Source organism: Lathyrus oleraceus, chromosome 4 (assembly GCF_024323335.1).
Source record: "Lathyrus oleraceus cultivar Zhongwan6 chromosome 4, CAAS_Psat_ZW6_1.0, whole genome shotgun sequence".
NCBI classification, from domain to species: Eukaryota; Viridiplantae; Streptophyta; class Magnoliopsida; order Fabales; family Fabaceae; genus Lathyrus; species Lathyrus oleraceus.
The window spans coordinates 455,222,223-455,235,270 of NC_066582.1; positions in this window are offsets into that span (position 1 = coordinate 455,222,223).

Genomic DNA, 13,048 nt, shown 5'->3' on the forward strand with positions numbered 1-13,048 from the left:
ACTTGAAAAAGGCCATTTTGAATGGATGATTTTTGGTGAAATGTGATGAAGAATTTGGATAGAGCATATCAAATGTGACTTGTAGCAAAAAACCTCACTCAATTTGGCCAAATGGTTTGGAAGTTATCTCACTTTGAAGTTCAAACATTTTTGAGAATGATTTGATCATAACTTGCCAACCACACATGAGAAATGAGTGTTCTTAGACTTTTTGGAAATGGGAGAACAAGACTTAAACTTTCATGTTGGACAAAAATTCATTTGAAGCTTGTATGATGAAGTAATTTTGAGGAGAAGAACTTTCCATTTTTGGCAAATTCCAATTACAGGTCAACTTACTATTTTTGGAAACTTTTTGTCTGACCTCCAATTCTTCACTGTGGATGTTTGACATGTTATATTAGGCTTATATGGACATGAATGAGACCTCTCAAACCAATTCCCACCATCAAATCACTGATTAAATGCACAGTTGACCACAGTTGACTTTGCTAGGGTTTTGGTTGACTAAACCATTTTCCAAGCCCCTACTACTTGAGATCTTGATTCAAAATGATGTCACAACTCATATGAACTCTTGATGAATGATCATGGTGCCCAAATTCTTCAAGAATGGCCACCATCTATTGCTCAATGACTGTTTTGACTGATTTGACCTAGCTGGCTTTATCTGCAAGTAACATGGTTAGATGACAATATTTTTGTACTTTTGGTTAATAGACAGATGAAAAGCAATGATATACAAATGCAAAACATGCTTGGTGATCAAGAACCACACTCACAAGATAACCCACCCACTAGGAGGGAAGCAAAGGTGCACAAAGATCCTTGAGGCAATGATATGGTATGATATGATGCCATGAGGGATCTTAGGGACAAAATTGGGGTCTTACAGGATCACAAAACCCTTTAGGTTGTTCCACATAAACTTCTTCATTTAAGTAGCCATTCAAGAATGCACTCTTCACATCCATTTGGAATAGTTTAAACTTCAGAATGCATGCTACCCCTAACAGCAATCTGATGGACTCAAGCCTAGCCATAGGAGCAAATGTCTCATCAAAATCAACCCCTTCAACTTGAGTGTATCCTTGAGCTACTAGTCTTGCTTTATTCCTAGTAATTACTCCTTTCTCATCAGATTTATTTTTGTAGATCCACTTGGTACCAATGATGTTGGTCCCTTCAGGTCTTGGAACTAGCTCCCATACTTCATTCCTTTTGAACTGCTCAAGTTCCTCTTGCATGGCATTGATCCAGTATTCGTCAGTCAGGGCTTCTTTCACATTCTTTGGTTCAACCTTGGATACAAAGCAGGAATTTGAGCTTATTCCCCGTGACCTGGTAGTCACACCACTATTAGGATCCCCTATGATAAGATCCTTAGGGTGGTCTTTCTGAATTCTGATAGATGGCATTTTGGTGGTTGCATCTACTTCACATTCAGGAGGAGGTTCCTGTACTTCTTCAGACTTGACTGGAATGTCAGTTGAACTGTCAAGGAATGTTTCAACATCCTCTATGACATCGATTCCTTCCTCTTTATCATCCACAATAACATTTATGGATTCCATCAGGACATTGGTCCTGTAGTTGAACACTCTGTAGGCTCTGCTGTTAGTGGAGTATCCTAGAAATATACCCTCATCACTTTTGGGATCCAGCTTCCTTCTCTGTTCACGATCTATGAGAATGTAGCATTTACTTCCAAAGATATGAAAGTACTTCACTGTGGGTTTTCTGCCTTTCCATATTTCATATAGAGTGGATGAGGTTCCTTTTCTCAAGGTAACTCTGTTGTGAACATAGCACGCGGTATTCATTGCTTCAGCCCAAAAGTGCATGGGGAGCTTCTTTGCATGAATCATTGCTCTGGCAGATTCTTGAATAGTTCTATTTTTCCTTTCAACTATCCCATTCTGCTGGGGAGTTATAGGTGAGGAAAACTCATGACTTATTCCTTCAGACGAGCAAAACTCATCAAACTTGGAATTCTTGAACTCCGTACCATGATCACTCCTAATCCGGACCACACAACTGTCCTTTTCCCTTTGAAGTCTTATGCACAGATCTTTGAAGACATCAAATGTATCTGACTTCTCTCTGATGAAGCTTATCCACGTGTATCTGGAGTGGTCATCAACCACTACGTAGGCATATCTCTTCCCACCAAGACTTTCAACCTGCATAGGTCCCATTAAGTCCATGTGCAACAGTTCCAGAACTCTGGAAGTTGTAGGATGTCCCAGCTTCGGATGTGACATCTTGGTTTGCTTGCCCACCTGGCATTCTCCACAGACTCTTCCTTCATCAATAAGAAGCTTTGGAATTCCTCTGACTGCTTCCTTGGATATAATCTTCTTCATTCCCCGTAAGTGGAGATGTCCAAGACGTCTATGCCACAGCTTCACCTCCTGTTCTTCCTTGGCTGAGGAGCATATTGTGGAAAAGTTAGAGACTTTAGGTTCCCACAGATAACAGTTATCTTTGGACCTGGTTCCTCTCATAACTTCCTGATTGTCACCATTTGTCACAATTCATAGCTCCTTAGTAAACTGAACATGGAACCCTTGATCACACAGCTGGCTTATGCTGATGAGGTTTGCAGTTTGTCCTCTTACTAACAGCACATTATTCAGTTTTGGAACTCCATAGCAGTCCAGCTTACCAACACCCTTGACTTCTCCTTTAGTTCCATCACCAAATGTCACAAACTTGGTGGTAGGAGGTTGTAGATTCACCACTAGGTTGCTCATCCCAGTCATATGCCTTGAGCAGCCACTATCAAGGTACCAATCTTGTTTGATAGGTGCCCTTGGAGATGTGTGAGCAAGGTTAGCAACACATAGTTGATTCTCAGGAGAGGGATGAAGCTTAGATGCCTGCTGCTTAGGATTGACCTGAGGTGTCTGCTTAGCCGCCCATGTTTGTTTCTTAATGGGGACATTATGCTTAGACACCTTCTTCTTAGGCCTACCTTGAGAGGTCTGGTTTGGGTAACCATGCAGCCTATAGCAGAAGGGTTTTATGTGACCGAATCTACCACAGTAATGACATCTCCATCTCTGAAATTTCTTCTTTTGATGTTTGCTCATTCTGGTTCTCTGATGTTGAGACATTGGATGTGACTTCCGCTTGAATTTCTGAACTCCAGCCTTAGACTTTTTGAGTTCAGATGAAGAGTTCTTAGTGAAACCTAAATCAGATATGGTTCCTGACTTCTGTCCCACTTTTAGAGTCTCTTCCAAGGTGTCAGATCCTTTACTCAACATTCTGATGGATTTGGTCATTTGATTCATCTTGGAGGTCAGCAGGGTTATCTCACCATTTAAACCCTCTATGATTTTCAGCTGCTCCTGTTTCTCAGATTCTAGCTCTTTGATGAGTTTCTTCTGCTTTTCTCCTTGGATACATACTTCTGCACTTTTAACACATAGTTCTTTATATGAGGCAGCAAGTTCATCCAAGTTGAGCTCATCTCCGCTTGAGTCATCCTCTGAACCACATACACTGGTCAGAGCTGTGACATGTTTAGCCGATTCTCCTTCAGATTCACTCTCCGTGTCTTCCTCTGACCAGGTGGCAGATAGCCCTTTCCTTTGCATCTTGAGAAAGGTAGGGCATTCAGCCTGAATATGACCATATCCTTCACATCCATGGCACTGGATTCCCTTGCCTTGTTTGAACTTTTCTTCAGAAGTTGATCTTTTCCTTATGTCAGACGGGATGTTCTTGACATTAGGTATACCCTGTTGGTCAACCTTCTTTATGAACTTGTTGAACTGTCTTCCAAGCAAGGCTATGGCTTCAGAGATGCTTCCATTTCCTCCACTGTTTCCTTCTTCTGACTTCTCTTCAGTGTTAGATACAAATGCTATGCTTTTGTTCTTCCTGTCAGCATCCTCACATAAGCCCATTTCAAAGGTTTGGAGGGAACCAATGAGCTCATCTACCTTCATCTTGCAGATATCTTGAGCCTCTTCTATGGCTGTGACCTTCATAGCAAATCTCTTAGGCAAGGACCTGAGAATCTTTCTTACAAGTTTCTCTTCAGCCATTTTCTCACCTAGTCCACCAGAGGTGTTTGCAATTTCAAGAATATTCATGTGAAAGTCATGAATAGTCTCATCCTCAGATTTTCAAACTTGGTGGTCAGCATCTGAAGTTTGGACATCTTCACCTTGGAAGTACCTTCATGAGTTACCTTGAGGGTATCCCAAACTTCCTTAGCTAGTTCACAGTGGTGCACCAGCCTGAAGATGTTCTTACTGATTCCATTGAACAATGCATTCAAGGCCTTGGAATTTCTAAGAGCTAATGCCTCTTGCTCCTTGTCCCACTCTTCTTCAGGAATCTGCACACTGACTCCATCTTCACCTGTCTTCGTTGGATGTTCCCATCCTTTGTTGACAGCTCTCCAGACTTTGCTATCTAGAGATCTTAAGAAGGCTATCATACGAGGCTTCCAGTCATCATAATTAGAGCCATCCAACATGGGTGGTCTGTTTGAGTGTCCTATATCCTTGTCCATGGTACTAGAAAGTAACTTCCCTAGATCTCACCCAAAAATTCACAGGCAGGGTGCCTGCTCTGATGCCAATTGAAATTCTAGTTATCAGACTTTAGATGTCACACGGGTTGTTATGACATCTAATTCTGCACAGACAAGAATTATGCAGAACTTAAAAGTAAGTGCAGTAAATAACACAAGTAATTGTTTACCCAGTTCAGTCCAACATGACCTACATCTGGGGGCTACCAAGCCAGGGAGGAAATCCACTATCAGTAGTATTAATTCAAAGCTAAACTCACCCGTTTACAACTTGTCACTTAATCCCTACCCAATGCAATTTCAATCTTACACTAAGATCAGAGTTCCTACTCACTCCCCCTCAATCACCTCAGTGATTACTACCTTTAATCAATATTAAAGACAACTTTGAAGTCACACTTCAAACAACTCTTGATTGTGCTTTACAGCTTTAATCAAGATACACAGCACTCACGCTTAAAATCTTTGAGCGACACAACACTTACAACTCAATGAACACCCTATGCCACAACAATCATCTACTTGATAATGGCTTGGCTTATAAAATATGTCTAATACAAGACGCACAAAAATACAGCAGTGAAGTATGATGGACACACTAAATTTTCACGCCTCAAAATCCCCAGTTCTGAATGAAGGAACGACTTCCTTTTATATTGCAGTACTTGGGCCTTTGCACTTGTATTCTCCTGAATTTAAGGTCACACGAGCTCCCCTAAATTCCACATCTAGGTTACTAACAAATAGGCTATTTGTTAGGTTCATTAAATGTAGCTTGGTTGTTGATTTCCTGGATTTTCTCTCAGCTGTTGAATCCCTGAAGAATAGCCTGAGAAAAAGCTGAAACAGAAAACTGAACAACCTACAATATAGCATATGCTGTCAGGAATCAATGTCACGACATTCAGTTTGACATCAAGGATGATATGCTAAGTCTGTTTTTCCAGAAAACAGACTGTACAATTTTGCTGACCTGTACATGACCAAAATGACCATTCTACAGTAACAGCTTACATTAATAAATGTCAAAGTATCCAATTTGACATTTACACATTTGGCCTTAAGTTAGTTCTGTTATCCCCTTGAAGAACAAACTAAGAAACATACTGAAGTGTAGCAGAACACCACTCTGTCTATTATTCAGTATCTACTGTCCATGATGAATGTCATAACATCCAGTTTGACATTCATACAGTAGGCCTTATGCCAGGTCTGGTATTTCCTTGATAACCAGACTGCAAACGATTACTGAGCTCTAACAGAACACCAACTGTTCTATACCTCAGTATCTGCTGACAGGGATGAATGTCACAACATCTAGTTTGACATTCAATAAATCCTGTATTAGCTAATCCTGCAGTAACTACTCAAGCGTGTCATGACATCAGTCAAGACATCAGAGTACAGTTAGATATTCTAACCTACAATGCAGTCACACAAACACACCATGTCATGACATCAGTCAAGACATTAGAATCCAGCTAGTGTTTTACCATATAATGCAGCCAATTAAACACCTACAGATACCTACAGTACAGGTTCCGTCAGTGACTCTGTGATGGTGACTTTGGTTTAGTCGGATTTATGGACATTTATTTCTGGGACGCCGGAGGTTTGTCCGTATTGTTTATTAGCGGGTTCCGTTTATTTCGGATCCCCGGGTTGAATCCAAGGGTACTTGTTCAGAGGATCTTGTTGTCGTCCGTTCAGTGGATGTTCCTGTGATGATGTTGATATATCCTTTGTTCCGTTTATTTCGGAACTCCCCAAGTTGGATGTGTGGTTACTTGGTCCCTCAGATGGCTGTGATCAGTTCGGAGACAGGAATCCAGTACAGTGGGTGTTCAGATGACTTGGAGGATGGCACTGTGACTTGCATTCATGCATCTGCATCATTCCCATTTTGCATTCATCAGCATCTAACTCATGTCTATCCATACTCATGGTACATGCTCGATTGAGACTCTGGTTGAGACACATCCTGATGTCAGAATGTTATTGTCAAATTATTATCCGTCTCGATGAAGCCAGAATCGAAAGACAGTGTGTTCCTCATATGGATAGACAGTGCATTCATGCGTGAGTCATAATAACCTGTTTTCTGTTTTGCAGGTGTCAGTATCTAACCTCTTTGATTGACTTAGGAATCACTGCTCGTGCACGCCGAGTCATTCCCTCTGCACGTAGCTCGTCCGCTCAGATATCCTGCCAGGCGCAACAAACCTAGACTGATGGATCCACCCAACGCTGACATTCTCGAATTGAAAGAGAAGATGAGGGAGTTGATCAACGTCATGCAAGGTTTCGCCTTGAGACAGCAAGCGATCGCCGAAAAGGTGGATAAGGCCGAGGCTTTAGCCAGGGCAAAAGGAAAACAGGCAGTGAAAGCAGATAGGTTTGGGGTTGGCTATCAATCGGGCCAAGGCTCATCGGGACAGAATAAAGGACGTCGTCAACCGTTCACGTTCACCAGTGTCGGAATGCTAGATCCAGATCGCGTCTGTACGGTGGGTGAAGAGATTGACAATGACTGCGAGCTCGATCGTTGGATAAAATCGTGCGTACCAGGGATGGAAATCCAGAACTGGAAGGCCTAAAAGATCATCATTGTCACTCCACGTGAAGAGTAATATTTCTGTTTTGCAATTCTGTCTGCATGAAAGCCATACGTTTTTCCCGAAACGTAATGGTCCATTGTAAGGGTCACCTCATGTGTTTCATTTTGCAACATTTTGCATCATTAATAAATGGATGTTTTTGTAGTAAAAGCGGTGTTCCCTGTTTTTCATTTATTTTTGCCGTTTAAAAAAAATAAAATGGCAATGTTTACTTTCACTTTCCTTCCTTTTGATTTGTCTCGTTCCGACCTCAAAAGCAATGCAGGAATCAATATTCTCCTGATCTCATTGATAACAATTCGGTTACACCTTTGTATGACTTCGACAATCCGATCCATCATGCCGAAGAAGAAGGCGAAGAAGATTGTGAACTGCCGAAGGAATTAGCCAGGTCGTTGAATCCAGAGGAGAAGGTGATTCAACCGCACGAGGAGTGGGTTGAAATTGTTAATCCGGGCACCGAGGAGGTCTAAAAGGAAGTAAAGGTTGGGGCCGCCTCGGAGGCGAGTGTCAAGAGTGGAGGTGATACCATTCGGTCTCAAGAATGCCGGTGCCACGTAGCAGAGAGCCATGGTGACTTTGTTTCATGATATGATTCATCATGAAATCGAATGCTATGTTGATGACATGATAGAAAAGTCTCAAACAGAAGAGGGGCATCTGGCAGATCTGGCCAAGTTGTTTGACTGGTTGAGACAACTCAGACTGAGGTTGAATCCGAATAAGTGCACTTTCGGAGTGCGGTCCGGTAAGTGGCTGGGGCTTATTATGATTAATTTATTTAAGTTAATAAAATATCATTGGGATTGATACTCTTACTTTTACATCACTTGCCATCATTGGACCGTGTATACTTTCAAATATTAAATAGAACAATAATTACCTTTCTCTCGCCTACTCTTTCTCCCAGTTATAGTGTCAGATCTATCATTCCACAAGGGCGAGTTATCAAATCGTTAGAGGCTAGTAGGTCTTTGATGCAAAACGGGTTCATATCTGGTTGTTAGAGGCCTAATTATTCTAAAGTATCAAATTATATGACCTTACAAGAACTTCCGCCGTCCATGAGGAATCCCTTCAAAGTACGTGCAGTGAAAATGATTACTAATATTAATGGAAAATCGGTGTTTAGAGCTTCGTTTATCATTTCACGATCTAGGAATTCTACGACAAGTCGACCCTTGTTTTGTGGTCTGGCGACAATTTTTGTTTGGAAGAGGCATTATGGTGGCGGATCTACACTAGATATTGTTGCACTATGGATCTCATCGATAAATGATAATTAAGGCAGTACGAGATCAGAATACTTGATAGGCAAATTTAGTGTGGTGAATGGAGTTAGTGCCTCCATCTCCGATGCTTCTGGTAGATGTTTGACTTTGGATCGAAGATGATCTATTCGTGGAATTTTGCAAGAATTAGGAGTCAATTCCTATAGAGGACGCCAATATTTTTCTTTGAAAACAAAATTATAATGTATCGATGACGATTGATCCTGAACTGGTGGTGTTGGACTCCAATACAATATCATGGGAGCCTTCAAGATTAACACTTCAACACGCAAGTCAGTTTAGAATTCAAGATATGTGTAATCAAAAAATTGAGATCATAATAGTAGTGTATCTTGAATTTCACGTGTGATAGTTTTTATATATTGGATCATTTTGAGTGGATTGGAATTGGATTAGGCCTTGACTTTTATTGCCTTTGGTCATAAAGCTTATTGATGATATCATGCACTAGTATAAAAGATGAGTCAGTGGTATATACCTACGTTTACTAGTGCATATAAAATAATGTCTGCAAGTTTCTCATGTCAACCTCTTAGAGCTTGTTTTAGTACATATAGAGGTTTGTTAAGCTTTCAAACTAGATATTTGTCCTTGGACATAAAACCTAGGGGTTGTTGCATACTTGCATAAACACGTCTTCATGTAGACTATAATTCATGAAGACATTGTTTACGTCAATTATTCTCGATTGTCTATGATGACCAAAGTAATAATTACTCGAATGGTCGTAGATTTGACCACTAAGAATAAGGTTTAATTAAAATCAAATCCTTGTTGTTGGAGGTAGCCTTTTGCAATTAGTTTGGATTTATACTTATTTATGCTTCCATCAGGATTTTATTTTTTACTTTAAAACCCTATTTACATCCCATAGTTTTCCTATGATGGGGTTAAGACGTGAATGTCCAAGTGTTTTTATAAATTAGTGCTTTATACTCACCTTCCATGGCCTCTAACCATTGAAGATGAGATAATGATTGTTTGACAAAAATAGGCTCAACATGGATAACAAATGCCTTTTTGGCTTAGATATGTGTGTCTTACCTCTAGTTAACATAGAAAATGCATTATGCAGAAGTGTGTTATATCGTAGACCAATGTGAAATGTGAGAAACTGGGAAGAGGCATATGAATTACCATAATTCTGAGTTGTATCAGTAGAGTTGGGAGTACGCTTATTAGGTGTCTGCAAATTTTGACTAGACTAAGAAATAGACTCGGTAGTGGGTAAAGTTATATGTGATTCAGCAGTGGTATGAGGTATGCTTGCATTGAGAGCAATATCAATAATGTGATATTGTCCATAATCAAAACTAGGGAAAATATAAGTAGAAAAAGTTGTATATGACTGAGGCATATCATTGGTAGACATGATAGGTGTATTGAGATGACTATTAAACTCAGGCGGTGTGCCATAAATATGTAATATGCTTGAGAGTACTTTTGTAGATATATCTGTACTTGAGTTGGAATGAAATAAAGATGTATGGAAACTTAGCTTCATTAATGGAAATAAATATGTAATTAGCATTGAATTATGTGTTGACATAGGTATGAAATAACTTGAAATCATTTAAAGCATTTTATTTTTGTTTAAGTAAGTAAATACAAGTGTATCGAGTACATGCATCAACAAATGCAATATAACAGTTATAACTATTACTATAAGGTAAAGATGAAGGATCCCATAGGCTTGTATGCACAAGTTCAAAGCAAAAATGGTAAACAATGTTTGATAAAAAGTGAGTACAATCTATGTATCTTTCCAAAGCATCAAGAATTAAAAAAAATATATATGGGAAACTTTATTGGATATGGAAAAATTACACATATGTAAGTGTTTACTAGTCTTTTTAGTAAGAAACTCACAAGCTTTAATTCACTTAAAGGATTAAACTTGAAAAAATCCTATGGTCTTTTTAGTAAGAAACTCACAAGCTTTAATTCACTTAAAGGATTAAACTTGAAAAAATCCTGTGAGATGTTTGAGAAATGTGTTTATGCTAAAATATCTTTGAATATATGGATACCGGATAAAAGTGTAAAGAAGTAAATGCATGATTTCTTAAAAGGAATAAATTAAATGAAGAAAACAACAAAGCAATTGAATAAAAAAAATGTTTGAATTAAAAGTGGGGTGCGGCTTCATACATTTATCACAAATTTTTGATCCCTATGACTTAGATATAAAAATTCTAAGGATAATAGAATGAAAATTTGAACCCTCACTTATATATTGTGTACATCAATAACCGTTAACAACGGTTAACTCTCCAGGATTCGGCACATATACTATTACATGGGATTTTGTCACCCGCTTTGCTTTCACGTGTCTTTAGTTCTTGAACTGCCTTAAACTGCTACCATTATAGAAACTGTTTTCAAATCCTCTAAACTCTTTTGTCAAAGACTTATCCTGTCGAAACTTATGGTCTGTGTCAAAAATGTTTCTAAGTCATCCTATCCTTGGATTCAAGAATATGTTAAGTCATAAACACCTAATAGGCAAGTTGAGTTCATCATCCTTGATAGTTGGGTTGAATTGACTACCTCGATCGAAACAATTAATATATCAAAAGTATAACTTGGTCATCTTACACTTATCATTTTTATACCTTTATATCACACCTTCAAGTCGAAATGCTAAGCTCAAATTTTCAGGCTAACAGATTCCCCCCAAAATATTATTTTTCGATCATATCTACAATATGATATAAAGATGACGTTTTTAGTCAAACTTTCAATATTATTCAAGTCATCTTTCATACGTGCAAGTACCTACCATGATGGTTCCAATTACCAAGTCAATTTTATGCAATTTTTGGCCATATAGGCTGCAATTCAAGCAAGTGTGCTCGACTCAGTCATCACTATCATCCATCTTTGACCATTCAATACATGTGATGGTCTCGTATTCCTACATGAATCCATGTGTAGGATGTAACTTCATTGAATAAAACACATCTCATTGCAGAGAAAATCTCGTTTCGACAGGTGAACATGGGGAAATATGAGTTAACCTTTTATCAAAGGTTATCTATCTATGTGATTACTTCAGTCAAGAAGTAACTTTGGTCGGACTCTACATTTTCTATGATATCGTCTGATCTCTAGATTGAAACTCGTTGGTGTAAGGTCGAAGGTATTTCCCCCACACCATATATCCATTCTCGTCCTAGCAATAAATTATAGTCTTCTTAGGACAAAATGACAATAAACAATGTTGGTCTTATCACCGTCCCTACAACAATATCAACTTGAATTACTCGTAAAGCCTTACTTGTTTTTCCTTCAAAGTCTGACAAAACCATGTTGTGAGGCCTTGGGTCTATATCAAAATTTCCAATTTTCTTTCATAGAAAATATGGAATTAAAGTCACCACAACACCTCCATCTACCAACTTGGTAACACCTACGTTATCCACTTTAGCCTATGTAAAGAGAGGATTTAGGTGGTTTTTAATTTCTTCATGAGACCTTTCAAACATGGCTTTCTCTTCCTTTACACAATTGTTATTCATAACGTAATAACATAAAGGTTTATGGTTTACCATCTCTTCAATAAAACCATCATCCTTTTCTTTTGTTACCTCAGTAATTGAATCGAATTCCACAGGTAAAATAGAAACAACATTACATACTATATTAAGTCCATCCTCTTGTCTAGAATCCGAATCATCAGTAATCATCTCATCATCCTTATTTGGCAAAGACTCTTTACCATTTGGCTTCGCCACTGGTGGCAAAGGAAGAAAAAGCATTTTCTTCATAGGCCTCTTCTCCACTTAAACATATTTCATCACTGGAAATTCATCATTGCCACTTGATTTTGAAGCCTCAAAAGTCGCTTTCTTCTTCCTTTAGTGCCTCTTCCATTAAGTTCTCGTCATGGGCTTTTTCCCAAGTAATTCTGAGAACTGTATGAGTACCTTTTTGACACTTGGGAATTATCACGGTATGACAAACTCGTCCCTACCTCGATCACCTTCTACTTTCATTGGTCAGCATTATGTTTACCCATGGATCAAATTCACTCATCAAGAGGAACACCGGATGGTGGAACATAAGTTTTTTTTCCTGATTTTCAGACTTTTTGTAAGGGACCCCCTTTTTGTCAAAAGAAAATTGGGATTTGTTATCATCTCTAATATTACTCCTTGGTTGTCGAGGCTTAATATGTTTGAGGCATTTATGGCCTCCTTGTTGAATATAGCACTGCAATGAGGACATAACATTACTTTAGAGCCTTTAAGTTTGCACCTATTTAGGAAGTCGATTAATTCTTCTTCAACATTTAGGTATACCACTTTCATCTTCTCGGTATAATCTGCAACAGTCATTTCTTTGATCTCCATGTTGAGATCTTATGTAGTCTTAACCATCATGATTTCTACAGGCTCTATAAGATGTGCCTCTTTAATTTGAAGTGGGTCTGAATCAATCTGCATTGTTGGCTTAGGTTCGTCTCAAAAATTCATTCTACCATCCTTCAAAGCGCCTTGTAACAAATCCCTGAAAATAAGACATTGGGATGTTTTATAACCAAAGAAATCATGATATTTACAAAAACCTCTCTTCTTCTTTTG